Here is a 16,044-nt window from a genome sequence, read left to right on the forward strand (position 1 = left end):
TAACCTATTCATATAAATCATGGTTGGGAATTTGTACCTTCCATTCTACCTTAAGATCTGTGATTTGGGTTGTTTCCTGCTGTGGATCCGAGAGTCCTGCACACGATATTCACATGCATGAGGTACATCTCATCTTTCTTCCATTTCATCTAAACAGAAGCACAAAAATCGCAGAAGGAGAGAGCATTTTTACCTTGCATGGAGGACAAAGATTACAGTGATAGCTGTACTGAGATGGGATGGATCTGGTGGTTGAGCGAGGTGAGTTTGTTTCAAGTTTGGGGGTTGCAGGTTGTACTTCGAATATGAGCTATAGTTATGGAGGCACGGGTAGAGAGCAGTGGGCTTGAGGTTAAAGAAATGCAAGAAATGAGAGATGTCTCTCTTTTTCTAGATAGAGGGAGAGGTTTTGGTTCCTACAAAAATAAAAAGAAAACAACAACATTCAGAAATGAGTGCAAGGGGGATGAAGAGGGAGTAGGATTCTCTCCCATCCTATTTTCATCCCTTTCCCTCTCCTCCTATTATATATTGCTTTTTATCTTATTGTCTCTATAAAAAATCAATATAAGATATTAACGTAATTTAACTGTAACCGTTCAAATAGGAGAGGAGGGAACGGGAGAGAGATTAGGAGGGGAGATAATCCTTCTTCGATGAAGAGAGCCATTCGGTTCTGGGCTTGAGGCTTAGTGAAAGGAATCCAATGTTGGTTCACTAGCAGCTAGGGTTATTGGTGTGCATGTGTGGCATGCGTGTGAGTCCCATGTGTGCAGCCGAGTGGGCTGCTTTGTGTTTGCCTGCATATTTTCTCGCGGTCCACTGCAACTTTTCAAGGCCTCCATTACCTGTTGCATATCAGGTTCTATCTTTCTTTCTTTTTCATTTTTCTTTTATTTTATTTTTTCATTTTTCTTTTTTCTTTTTCATATTTCGATTAATTGTTTAGCTAGTTTTTAGTTTTGTTCCGAATTTACTTTCATGCTGTCTTTTATTTTTTGATACCTTGAGGACAACGTGTGAAATAAGTTTGGGGGTGGGAAAGTAAAATTTAGAATTTTAATCATAGATTATTTTAAACATTAGAACAAATGGACATGGTGAATGTTAATTCATGAATTAACATTGCTTAGACATTAATTCATGAATTATACTTTGAAATTTGCACATCACACCAACATGGTTTGTGGGGAGTGAGATTGAAATACTTACTTTTTGTTTTAAGTGCATTTTAATTTTTTTTTTTATATAAAATAAAGTTAGTATGTGTTACAAATAAAGTAATAATTGTTCCACCCGAGGCTTTGCTTAGTAACCGGGTCAGTCCTGCCTAATCAGTAGTGATTCTCGCGTCAGACGGTAGAGTATTGGCATGAGGCAGGGTGGTTAGCTGGTTTCGTAGCCTTATCAGCTCGAGTTAATAAGTCATTAGGGGTGTTTTACACTTAGTGCCCTAAAGCCATTGTGGTTTGGGAGTCATTGACCTAAAGCTTGTTACATGGGTTGGATAGAAAGCTTAAGGGAACTGGCATTGCACAAGCACCGCTATTACTGAAAAAGAAATTTAAAAAAAAAAAAACTGATGTGAAAATTAAGTTGACACACAAATTAAACCCTATTGATGGCAATTGTAGTATTAAGCAAGTAGGGATCGTTCTAGACTGGGGATTAACTAGGGATGCTAATCAACACAAATAAGACTTAAAAGCACTAAACTAGACTCTATAGACTCAAAACTGACTTAAAACACTCAAAACAGCAACAAACAATCAAAAAGACTCAATTCTAGACCGAACAAGTGATTTGGACGAAAATATGACTTAACTTGACTCAAAAGACTAAAAGAAAACAGGTTTTGACTCAACTAACAAGATTTAATGAATGGGGGATTGTTTTTGACGAATTTTAAAACTTAAAAACAGAAACTTAAGAAACAAACTTAAGAAGACACAAAATTGATGAAATAAAATGGTGAAAGGCTAGTTAGAGGGTCCTTCTCCACACATGACATATGCATACGAATCGATTTCCAATTATTCTTTCGACAAACCATGAATGACAATGCCCCGAATTAATTGTATTGAACTTAATTAATTCTCAGATTTCCCTAGATTGATTGAATTGAATGGATAACGCATCACAACCAATTTATTCTTTATCAAGTTCCCTAACTATGGAATACGCATGATAGAAATACTTAACAAAGATCATTAAGTTCAATGGAAACCATATGCATTGATGAGGTATTCATAACTATGAAAAGCATGTTACTCTTGCCTAGGATTTACTTAACACAATCGTGACTAGTGACTTTTACTACTCATGAATATAAGTTCATAACGATTAGGTGAAATTCCCTTATACTCTAGCATCAAATTCATGCATGCAAACTAAGTATGCATCCCTAATTAACACACAAGAACAAGTTCTTAATAAAACAGATAAGTAAACCACATCCACGATTCATGAAACAATAACTGGATGAAATCAATTCATATAAAACATATAATCATGGCTTCAAATTAACCTCAAACTATAAAGAAATTAGTTCCTCATGTTCGCAATTAAACAAAGATAACTTAAATTAAACATTGAAAGTAAAAGATGGAAAACACCTAAGAACGCTCCAGCACTCCCAAAGACTTGAGCATAGGCACGGCACAAAGGTTCCTCTTCTTTCTCCTTCCTTGCAAGCTGCGGCACTAGAGGGGTGAATGTGTTTGAGGGATGTATGAATGTAGAATTATATGGTAGAGGGTGGTGAATGATTTATGCGGCAAGGATGTGTATTTATAGGCTGAAATACATGTCACAATTCTTAAGGATTTGGATAGGTTTCTGAAATTAACGTGGGATAAGGGTTGTGTAACCAAAACCCAAGTGGAATGGGTTAAAACAATCAGAAACAAAAGGGAAGAAGGATAGCAAGGGTGCGGCATCAATTCCTACAAGGAGAGGGATACATTTGGCCTAATTCAAGAAGGAAAAGGATTGAGGTTTCAGGTTCTAGAGCTTCTAGAAGAGGGGGAGGCGCCAGATTTTTAGGTACTTCTAGAAAAGATGTTTTAGCACCAATTTAGGGGTTCTAGAAAGATAAGGGTGAGGCATAAATGTAGGGAAAGGATAGATCTTCTAGAAATCAGATATTTTGGTCCTCTTGCAACTAGATTTAAGGCACAAACTGATTTAGATAAGATAAGATAGGATAAAGCTAGTTTAGGCAAGGATAAAATAAGATAAGGTTGGATAAGGTTTTGGATAATATCTCCTTCTTTTGAGCTGATTCCTTATCTTCTTTGACTTGGATTTATTTCCTTCATCTTTTCAGCACATTCCTAGCATCTTGAACTTCAAATTCGTCCATCCATCTTGCTTCATTCATAAGCTATCCATTTGATGCCCAAAACTGCCTCAAAATGCTCCAAATTGCACTTTCTTGCCAACTTTGTCATATGGATCTACAAACATACGAAAATAGCTTTAAATCACTATAATAAACACAAACAATCTATGAAAACGCAAGAAAACAAGCTAACTAAGTTGCATAAATATGCTCCTATCAAAAACAAGAAAAAGGAAGAAAGGAAAAAAACAAGTGAAGTTAGTATATGTGAAGATTTGTTTGTGAATTCCTTTTCTAATTGATTCTAAATGGCTTAGACTCTGTGGTGGGATTAGTTGGAACTTTTGAAAAGATGTTATGATTTTTAACATTTTCTATGTATTACAACTTGAAAGTGAAAATTTTGTTTTAGCTAAGTTTCATTTAAGTTTTTAGTTTGTTAGCTTTTAATTTTGTTTTTTAGATTTGTTTTGCTTCAGGACAAGCAAAAAGTTAAGTTTGGGGGTAGTTAATTTCTTGATAGGATTTTTACCATCTGCAAAAGTAGGAATAAAAACACTTAAAAATACTTGCAAGATTACAAGGTTATTGTAGGATAGCAACTCAAGTAAGGTCGTTTTCCACAGGGATTGAATGAATAATTTGTATTTAAACTAATCCTTAGCTAATTATTTAGAACAAAGTTTCAAAAAGGTTGATTTTGGAATTTAAAATAATAAAAAAGAATTTAAATAAAAAAATTTAAATAATTAACAAAGTAAAGAAATCAAAATAAAGAGGTTTTGGAAAACAATTTAAATACTAGGGTTCTACCATCACTATTAACAATCCTATGCAATTTTACCAATTACTTATGAATCTCTGCATACATATTTTGAAGGTTAGGTTTTCCTAATACATATTTTCCTCGTGATGTTCAAGCGAAAGCGTATATCTAACATGCAACCCGTCTGTGATGTTCAGATCAAATATAAACATACAAGACTCATTAAACTTTGTGAAAACCCTTTAAAAACCATGCAACCCTTAAAAGCATGATGTTCGCCTTAAATGACCTTACAATTACTAATCACAAGAAGCCTTCTTCAATTTCAGGGTGATGTTCCAACAGAAATTATATCAAATTACTTGTCTAAAAACCCTAATGGTCGCGAATCACTAAGACGATTAGATAGTTTAACCACGGTGATTAATAATTCAAAGCAAGCATGCATCAATTCATAAGCAAATTAATAAATTCACATATTCATTTTAAGACTCAAGGCTTCGCCCTAACAAAAGCACTAGTTATGAACAATCATAATAAAAACTAAAGAAAATATATTAACTAAAAAAATGATTGAAATCACCTTGTAGGTAAAAAGTCTGAAGTTCTCCAAAATAATGCGTGTGTTCTCTTTTCCTCCTCCTCCTCAAACCCTAATGGCTAAATATCTTTATTTATATGACTACAAAATAAAACCCTAAAAGGTCTTAGAAAAAAAACTAGGAAACATAATAACAAAATGACAACTAGAAAGTACATTCCTATTCTGACTAGGAAATATGCCCAACACAGAAATAGCCACATTTTTTAACATTCAAGGCTCCAAAACAGGCCCAAAATGACTCAAACTAAAGATTAGAACCTCCTCTTCAAGTTCCAAGAAGTGCCCAAGTCCAAAATCCATCACCTTCTAGCCCAAGTCGTAAATAAACTTTGTAGCTCAATCTGCCAGCACTGCACGTTGGACATAAATTAATTCGCCACGATCAGATGCTTCGGGATAAATTATGAAATTTTGATACAACCTTCTTGACAGATTCATGAACCCACTCCAATTAGAATTACGAAAAAATTTCACCGTTTGATTACTTTATGCTCCAAACAAGTTAGCATATCCTACATTAAAAATACATAACAAAGCATCAAAATCTCACCAAAAATTAGAACCAAAATATACCAAGAATAAGGAATAATATATAGTATAAAATCGACTCATCATGTCCTCCAATTGGAATTACTCCAAAATTCTTCCATTTGAGAGAAAGTCGGAAATCCTATATTGAATATACAATTTAAAGTATCAAAATTCTTACAAAATAATAACCAAAATAAACTAAGATTAGGGTAATATATATAATATAAAATTGACTCATCAATAAATGAGTTCTTGTTCTTCTACAAGTCCATATCGATGCAGCAAAGTGGCGCCGGTGACAAAAACGAAGGCAGTGACACTCGTGGGGATGTCGCTGTTGATCATGAAGATGAAGATGAGGACCTTGCGAAGGCATTCATTGTGTTTGATTTGAACGGCGATGGCCTCATCTCTAGCGAGGAGTTTGAGATCGTACTGAAGAGATTAGGGGTTTTGGAGGAGAATAGCAGCCGTGACTGTAGAACTATGATTCACGTGTACGACACCTACTTGGACGGCCTCCTTGATATTCTGGAATTCAAAACCATGATGTTCCAAAATACTATTTCTTAACTTATCCACATTTACATTTTTTGAGATTTAAGTGAAAGTATTTGCAGCCCCTGCCCAAGCAGTTCTCTCTCTCTATATATATATATAATGATAAATGGTTTTTGTTTTTTTTTTTTTTTAATTCTAAGTGATATTTACTACTCTATTTTAAGTTAAATTTGAAGAGGTAGATCTAATTCAATCCGAAATGTAGTAGGTTGAAGAGGGGTACAAAGTTTTTCTTGTTAAACTTTCTCGAACAAGGTAAGAGGTTACTAAGTCAGCTTAAATCCTTAGTTGAACTCCGCAGTTAAAGAGGTTATGGAGTTAACTCAAATGCTCAAGGATGTGCAGTAGCTCACAAATACACATGTTAATGTCAATCTGATTGCTTTTGGTCTCATAAAAGTTTCAAATTAGAAAATTTTTTGCTTATGCCTCCTCATCCTTCTTCCTCTACCAATTGGTGCTACTATATATATTTTGGTTGTTGTATGGGATCCATCATCTTGTAATTTCAACCATCCAAGCGATATAATCTACATTATTGTATCAAAATAACAAACATTATAATCTGCACGTCACCGCTAAGTACTCATACGTTTTTTTTTTCTTTTTTCCTGAACAAAGATATTATCTACAATAAGGGAGTAGGACAATGGACCAAGCCTCACAATGAGTTAGCAATAATGTGATTCCGGTTCACCTTTGATGAGAAATGAAACTAAGACCTCTCACTTACAAGTGAGAGGTTGCATTTGCGCATCTTTGTTTGTGCGGTCTATGTGCTGATTATGCTCCCTTATGAACAAAAATGGATCCTCAGAGAAGGATGAGAATCTATGTCAGATATGATTCTCTTTCAAAACCTTTGACATGCGATCTCTTTACCGCTTGTTACACGGATTGTCAATTTTATGAGACAATCTTCTTGCTATTAGGGGGAGATAAAAGTGTCACCGTTCTAGAATAACGATGTGAATTATTGTGGACGACTCCTACAATGTCTCATTTGGGTTTCCATACCGTACAGTCTGATTCTGAATCGCGACGAACCCTAGATCTTTAGAGCATTACTCAAAACTTGCCGGATGCTTTTACCAATCTAGCGAAAGTGACGAGATCACTTATACTAGATGCTAATATACCTATAAAGATCGATATGCCATACGAATGTCGAACCCTTATCCCAGAAGGAAGGAACGCCATGAGCGCGTTGAGCAGATTGCCCCACCTCGCTAATGTGCCGAAGACCGTGGTAGCTAGCCAATCATCTGCTCTCACCAGATGTGTGGTAGACCCATTGTTTCAAAGGATTCACACCCTCGAAAGAGGAAACCTTGACACAGGCTAGTGAAACTAGCATGAATCCGACCATCGCCTACTAATCTTATCTGATATATGAGGATATTCTAGATTACTCAAGTGTCATGGAATAGATGAACCCACATCTCGAAAATCGAGAGATTTCGATCCATTATGCTAGCTTGGGTGATATTTGGAGTAAGGAATAAGATGATTCAATAGCCTATTAGCATCTCCAGTAGCTACTGAAACCATGCATAGCGATGACATTAAACCCCATTTCGTTGATGAATGTCAACATCAAACAGATTGTTCAAACTGGAAACAAGCAATTCAGGTCGAATTTGATTCACTTGCAAAACACAAGGTATTTAGGCATGCAGTTCCTATACCTTCACATGTGAAGCCTGTTAAGTACAAGTCAATTTTCTTAAGAAAACGTAATGAGAAGAATCGCACCGTCGTGCTTCGGACCCGGGGTCGGTGGAAAAATATAACCCCATGTTTGGCTATCACCTGTCTTGCCAAACAACTCATTTGTAAAATAAAAGGTGAAGGGTGAGCAATTACATTGTCGCTCAGTGAGTAAAATATGTAATATGCATTCAAGCATGTTGTTTTACCCACACTATAAAATATGATAATTATATCAAATCATTGTACACATAGTGTCATATCACATCGTCCCTTCATATGTTCATTATCCTTCATCAAATGTAACTCACCACGTGACCCCTAATAGCCATTTGCCCTAATGTCCCTATGTGTAGTTTACATTTATCCCTCGGATTAATGCAACACTAAAGTTCTCATGCTCCATGAACATCTTAAACAATTCGTTGAACATATGTATAATAACTCCGAAAGCATTTGAACAAATCCAACATGCTTGATGTGATATAAAGATATTTGAAAATAGATAAATCGCATGATATCTCATGGTTTTCGTTTATTAAAAAAAAAAGATAATTTGCAACACATTAGATAAACCACTCACCTCGATAATCTGAGCTTTGGCCTCAATCTTATATAAAAGCATCAGACTTTAGCTTGCATGCACATTAGCTAATTCCTTTGCACGATAATAAACGGGAGCATTTGCTCCTATTTATACTACAAATAAGGTAGCTAACACTAGCCTCTAATTAGACCCAAGGGACGACAAAAAGTGGTAAATTTGCTCATGGAGGACTTAAGCTATTAATTCGACAGCTCCTACTATATAACCATGAGTCATACATACACATGTTGACTGCATGTTAATTCAAGGCCACCTTCAACTTAGTGCATTTAAACCCAAGCTAATTATGTAAAGAAAGCTCCACGGAAGTAGCTTGGTGGCAATTAGTTGTCCTACTCACATTTAAGGTATTGTACAAGCATATGAAAGTTACAACCCTATATATGTACACATATATACAACTTAAACAAAATTACGGGATCTCACACACACTATGTGATACAAGCTTGCATTATTGCTCAAGCGTTTTCTCAACACCCTGGAATTAACTATGAAAAAACGTTTTGCTACCTTGTCAGTTTGGTAGTTTTTGAAAAATTGGACATGCAGCTCATGGACATGGAAACATCATATCTTTATGGGGATCTTGACATAGAAATCTATATGAAACTTTCAGAAGGACTTCCATTGACTAACCAAATAGCTCTAGAGCATAGAACACCCTCTCGATTAGATTGAGGCATTTCACTCCACGAATTGAAACAATCCAAACGGATATGGTATAACCGCCTGAGTGAGTATTTGACTAGTTAGGATATGTGAACAATGAACTATGCCCTTGCGTGTTTATTAAGAAGTCACATTCTGGTTTTGCGATTGTTACTACTTATATTGATGACATGAATCTCATCGGGACGCAGAATAGCTCGAGAGAATAACTGCGCATTTGAAGTCTTTTGAGATGAACAATCCAGGGAAAACATGATACTGTCTTGGTCTGGAGATCGAGCATTGATCGAGCATTGTTTGAATGTTATTCTTGTTCATCAGTCAAACTACACCCATAAGGTGTTGGAGTTTTAGGCCTCCATTGTCCCCACATTAGGGAAGAGATGCCTCATTCAAGTCCTTATAATATTTTTGGCTCCTTTATTAGTAATTACGACTTGGGCCATTTGGGGATGATAAGTGAGGCTTGGGCTTGTAATTGTGGATTAGGCTTGTGTAATTTATACCTAATATTAATCAATCAAGACAATGGTCTTGAAGTACCAAGCACCATATAATTCATCCAATAGATCATCAATGAGGGGTATGGGGTATTTGTCCTTGATGATCAAGGCATTTAGCTCCTTGTAATCGATACACATCCTCTAACTTCCTTCCTTCACCTTAACTAGGAGCACAGGGAATGAGATAGGACTGTGACTTTGTCTAATGAACCTTGCAGCCAATAACTCCTGAACTGCCTTATCAATTTCATTTTTTTTGTAATGGACCATAGTGATATGGTCAAATATTTGGTGGTTTAGCTCCTTGGACTAGAGGAATGTGATGATCATGGTCTCTGTGAGGAGGCAGTTTAGTAGGTACTTGGAAAATGTTTTCAAATTGCGCCAATACTCCCTGGAGTTCATGTAACTATTCCACATTCAATTCACAAGATTCCATTTTCCTCCCCTCTATAGAGTAAATGAATAGCCCCAAGTTAAAGCTTCCTAGCTTTTTGTCAATATACTGTACAGAGGTCTGTTGAATTAACTGTGATGGAGTCACAGTGTAGGACAATTTGTACCTATGTTGATCCTTGGTGAACTCCATTGTAAGCAACTGAAAATCCCAAAGGATCGGACTCACAGTTGATAGCCATTGCACACCTAGGACAGCATCACACCCTTCAATGGTAATGAAAAAAGATCAACAGTGCAGTTATACCTTCCCCAAAAGAGTGGAGTAGCTTTGCAGCAACCAAAACTTCGAACGTTTCCTCTATCAGCTATCATTACCTTAAAGTTTCTGGGAGGAGACTGTGTGCCCCCACTGTTTCAATAGTTTAGAGTCCATGAAATTGTGAGTGCTACCTGAATCTAACAGGATCCTAACACTGTGCCCATTAATTAGCCTTTCAACCTTCATAGTTTGAGCTATTTGGCCATCCCCAGTGCCATAAAATACACAGGATTTGAGTTCCATGTGTTGACGCTCACTCTGGTCTTCAAAGAGATTCAATCCGACCATATCAGAATCCAATACATCCATAATTAAAAGTTGTTTTAATCCACATTTATTCCCCTTAACCCATTTATCATTGCAAAACCAACACTCTCCTTGCTCTCTTTTCTCCTAGATCTCTTCGGGAGATAACTTCTTAATGGGATAGGTACTAGGGCGAGGGGAAGGGTAAGGAAGAATAGTGGTGACGGTGGTTGGTGGTTTTAATGTAGTAGCGTCTTTCAGAGTAGGGGTTTTGAGCTCAGTGAACTTGGCATTTAGCTGCATAGCAATGGAAATTGCATCATGGACACTAACAGGCTTCAATAACTTCACATCAAACTTCAATTCCTTCTTCAATTCCCTAATGAAGCAACTTTTAAGCAGAATTAGGCCAACTTTGGGCGATCTAGTCGCTAAACGCCTAAATTCTAAGATATATACACGAAGGCTACCTGTATGGCGAAGTTTGAAGAATGCTTACTTCAACACTATCTTCAAACTCCAAGGGGCCAAACTCCATACACAGAGCCTTAGTGAACTCCAACCAAGTAGGGGTAGTATTCAAGCAATCCAACCAACGAAACCAGTGGAAAACTTCTCATTCGAGATGGAAAGAAGCAGTGAGGAAGCGTTGGGCATTTGGAATGTTGTAAAATGAGAAGAACTGATCCGCCTTGTAGATCCATGTAAGGGGGTCATCGCCTTCAACGAATCTCTGAAAGTCGAGGCGTTGAGGCCACAGTAGTCATGACGGAGGTCCCCCCCACCCAAGTTAGGGCTTCGAGGATGGGGCAATTGGTCCACTTCATGTGGAAGTGGACAATCGACGATTGGAGGAGCGGATGAGCCTTTGCTCGCACGCTGACATCTCATCTCATGACGAAACTGTTCAAAGTAGAGAGGTAAACGAACATCGAGGTGAGAGTTAATTTTGGTGTCGAATGCAATGTTAATGACGGAGGCGATGAGGGAAGGAAGATCAGCAAGGGAAGTTTCAAAGGAGGTGACATGAGCGTCCATGGTAGTGAAGCGGGTAGTGTTTGTGTAACGGGGCATGTATAGCATGGAAAAGAAACGATCTAATGGGTGATACCAATGATAAAACCTAGACCTACAAATGTACTAATGGCGATGGACTTGTAGAGAGAGAAGGAAGAGAGAGAGAAGAAAGAATATTCTATTGCTTTTTTTCCAGAATATTGTTACAACTAATTTGGATTGGCATATAACCTAGCGCCAGTATATTTCACTCCAATGCATAAATGCCAATTGGACAATTAACTAACTAATTAAATGGACTCCCTTAAAGACTTAGGCTATTATAATCGAGCCCAAATACAAAAGACTCTTACAATTTAGCCCAAAATTCCTTACAATTTAGTCTCATATTACTACCAACAGTTTATTCTCTACGATTGAACAATCATCAACACAGTTCATAACACACATTGTCCAAACACTGTATATAATCTGTCATGCACGCATCACACACCTTATATTTCTCAACCCTAACCCTAACACCACTGCCATTACCGCTGTCGTCCAATTTCTCCTCTTGTGCATTCACATTCCTCAAATCTCAACCAGACTCTGGTCAAACTCTCCGACCTCAAACTCCTCCGGCATCGTGTCATTCTCGTCCACTATCCCTATCGTTTCCACCTTAGCGGCGATGACGGCAGAGGAGGAGAAGGAGCTGATAGAGGATTCGGAGCATGCGTTCCGGAGTCTGCGATGGGAGAGATGGAAACTATGCGGCAAAGGAAACAATAGAAATTTTTTGAAGGGAAAACAGAGGATGGGTGTTAATGGAAATTAAATAATTTAATTAATTAAAAATTAAATGGAAAATTAAATAATCGCTGGGTGGACTTTGTGACTTGTGAATTAGTAGTGAAGAGGTCCATTGGACGTAAGTCAACGTTGTATTTTATAAATTTGAATTATTTAATATTTTTCTATTTATGGAAACTTGGGTAATATCTGGTTGGTTGCAGTTGTGAATCTATTTAGTGTACAACTCACTCCAAGAGCAACATACTCAGTAAATTTGGCATTCATATCGTGTGTAACACCCGTTAAAGTAAACAGATAATATGACTGGACTCTAATCGACCCATTAATATTATCAGGTAATATGACCCGATCTGTCACATCCCGGCCTAGGTTCCACCACATCCCGGGTCCGCTCCACCACTGTAGCATGATATTATCCACTTTGGGCCCCGACCACGACCTCACCGTTTTGTTTTTGAGAACTCACAAGCAACTTCCCAGTGGGTCACCCATCTTGGGAGTGCTCTGGCCTCCTTCTCGCTTAACTTCGGAGTTCCTACGGAACCCGAAGCCAGTGAGCTCCCAAAAGGCCTCGTGCTAGGTAGGGATGAGAATATACATTTAAGGATCACTCCCCTGGGTGATGTGGGATGTTACATTTTTGGTCATGATTTTTATGTTTTTATATGAAATAAAGTGTCATGATTTATTCAATAATAGAGAAAAGAAAAGGAGGTCTCCACCAATAAAAGAGGAAGGGAGGAAAAAAAGAGTAAAAAATCACAGCAAAGTGATCCAGTAGTAAGAGTGCTTGGCAAAAAAATAGAAAGTGAGGGTGCGGATTGTGATTCTTTAACAAACAAAAAAAAAATGTGGGAGGTCTTGTGTTCGATATTTCGAGCTGATGAGTTTGCTTGAGTATGGTCACGGAGAAGGTAAAATTCCTTATAATCTTTTCGAGTCCAAAAATATAGATAACTGTAACTTGTCACCGATTGTCTTTTTCTTTTCTTTTCTTTTTTTATGCAAAGAAAAAAGAGTAAAAAGTTAGACAAAGTTCATAGTTACACATGGAGTCTAAGTCAACCGGGTAGAAAGATTACAAGTTGACCGCGGAGTGACCAAGTAAGGGGTGGTTTGGGAGTGAGATGCTTAAAAAAAAGCACCCATGAAAAAAAATTGTGAGGATTTTAGGTGTTTGGTAAACTGAAAAAAAATGGCTTATTTTGGAAGCTGCTGTGAGAATAAGCTGAAATCAAAGGAAAAAGCTGAAGCTTCTATTTGCAGCTTTGGAAAACTGGCTTTTTTTCAAAGCACACGGAGCTACAGTGCTCCTTTAATGAAAAGACCCACTATCAAACTGCTTTTTTTTTTTTCCAAAAGCACTTTTACAAAAAAATTTACCAAACACTCTGCTGATTTATTTCACAGCCGCTTATTCTCACAACAGGTTTTGTTCAAAGCACAGCAATACCAAACCAGCCCTAAGTAGCTTTACTCGAGCGAGTAAGACACCAAATAGTTGGGTTCCACTTTCGAACGAATTGGAACTTATGGAAGCATATATTACAGTACCTCCCACTCCCAGTTGTGATTGTTCCCTTTTACTCTCACAGCTTTCTATTAATAAAAAAAAACCCTTTTCAGTTCTTCATCCTTCTGGAGAGTGGAGAGTGGAGAGTGGAGAGTGGAGAGTTTCTTCTTCTTCTTCCTACAAACTCCTCAAATTTTTGAGTGGGGAGAAAGAAAGAGTTAAATTATGTTATGAACTTATGAGTTTAACTGTATTTTTAGAATTCTAATTGAGTTTGGTGTTTAAAATATCGGTAATGGTATAAATATCGATGTGTAAATTTGTAAAATATCGGTTGCTTTTGATGAAATTAATGAAAATTTAAAATAAAACTTCAGAATTATCAATCATTGGTTTGAATGAAATATATGAATTTCTCTAATATTTATCAGAAATTTGACAATATCTGTTGATTTTAGCCTAAACATTTTCCTGATATGAGGTGGAGTTTAGACTTCACCCTCATTTTCATATGTTCTCTGACTTTTTTGATTACTTCCAAGGAATATCGAACATTGAAGAATTTTAAACACTGGTTTTTAGTTTAACTGTATTTTTTAGAATTTTTTTATTGGTGTCTTATTTCCCGGTTAGTTTTTTTTTTTTTTTTTTTTTTTTTTCGAGAATTTTGAGTTTCGTTAAGTATATAGTTTTCTCCAATAGGTTTTTAGAGAGCTTCAAATTTGAATTTTGGGAAGTTTGAAGTTTGAATTTTGAGTTGTTATGGACATGGTCTGGTTGGAATCTGAATTCCTGGTGTGTTTTTTTCAATGCTTGCTGTTGTTGAATTCAAATAATATGTTTTGTCTTTTGAGTTGATTAAAGTGGTGAAACTTTATGTACTTGAATCGGGTTGTTTCGTTCGCGTAGCCAGAATTTTTAAATAATGGGTCATAATATCAACCAATGACCCATGTTGGCTCCTCCACTGATTTCATTGGTTAGAATCAATGTCAAAGTGAAATCCAAGCTTGGTTTGTTTGTAAATTTCAGTAGTTGGAAAAATAAAAAGGCAATTTGCACAACTAATTTACCTGTCTGCTAAGAAAACTGGTGTCAAATATCATCTACTTACAACACGCATCGTTCAAAGTTTCGCTTTTGATTACGTTTTAACTGACATTTTCTTGCTATTTGCAGACCCCAACAATCGAAAGGCGAAACAGAAGAGCTCGGTTCCTTAACGATGCAGTTATATCACCATCCTTACTCATGGGACAGCCAAAGAGTGAGGCTTGCTTTGGAGGAAAAAGGCATTGATTACACATCCTTCCATGTCAATCCTGTGGCAGGCAAGAACATGTATGCTTCATTCTTCAGGATGAATCGGAGCGCAAAACTTCTGGTTTTCCAGAACGGGCACCGTATTATTTACAACACCATCGAGATCATTCGGTATGTTACACAAACTTCACCAACACTCTACGATAATATTGTATAAGTTACGCAATCGATTTCAGAATTCACTTTAGATTTGTATCATAAGAGCGCCCTCTACATTTTTCTCTTTCAATCTTCAAGCAATGCGTTATTGTTTATCCAGGTATGTGGAAAGAATTTGGCTTGTCTCATCAGGGGAAGAGAACATCGCTTCAAGTGGCGGAGAAGTGGCCGCGTGGATGCACAGAATAAAACAATGGAACCCGAAGTTCTTTACGCTTTCTCACATCCCAAAGAGGCACCGCGATTATAGCTTGAATGGCGGAAGCTGCTGATCTAGCACCGGCCTACCGCACCAAGTTAGACCAAGTGTATGAGACAGAAGACAAGTTGAAAGACCCCGCCGTTTTGAAACAGAACAAGGAACAGTTAATAAGGCTGCTTGATCAAGTCGAAACAAAGCTGAATGAATCGGCTTATCTAACCGGCGAAGAGTTTAGCATGGCGGACGTGATGCTTGTTCCGGTGCTAGCATGGCTAGAGCTCTTAAACTTATGGTGCAGCAGAGGCAGAGTTATAAGAAGGTGATTGGGAAGCACTTCAGTGGGTGGAGGAAGCACAAAACATTGATTAGAACTTAGTGTTTTGTTCACATCAGAACCATCCTAAGGAGATTTTGATGCTGTAAAAATTACCCAGCTGCATTACAAAAAGTAAATTCTATTGCATGTATCCACTTTTTTATACATTTTATTTTATCTATTTTTGTTTTTAACGGAGGAGATTTATTAAAAAGGTATGTGGGTAAATTTTCGGATTGAAAATACTCAAAATTACATACATGTAAATATTGGTGTTATCAAGCTTTGTAAGGGAAGGGATCCTATTTTTTGAAAAAAAAAAAAAAAGAGGATTAATTGTGGGATTCACTCCACGTTAAATTTCAACTTCCTGAGCTGTCTATTTTGTTAGTCTCGATTCATAAACCATCTTTACAAAAATTCAATTTAACCCGAAACTGTTTGCCTATTTAACTATC

At 37.0% G+C, this 16,044-nt stretch overlaps 1 pseudogene; it reads left to right on the forward strand.

Moving 5' to 3' along the window:
- The first annotated feature begins 14,473 nt into the window (after positions 1-14,473).
- On the forward strand, positions 14,474-15,853 carry LOC126632110 (glutathione S-transferase TCHQD-like; annotated as a pseudogene).
- Positions 15,854-16,044: the final 191 nt, after the last annotated feature.

This window comes from Malus sylvestris, chromosome 8 (assembly GCF_916048215.2).
Source record: "Malus sylvestris chromosome 8, drMalSylv7.2, whole genome shotgun sequence".
Classification (NCBI taxonomy): Eukaryota; Viridiplantae; Streptophyta; class Magnoliopsida; order Rosales; family Rosaceae; genus Malus; species Malus sylvestris.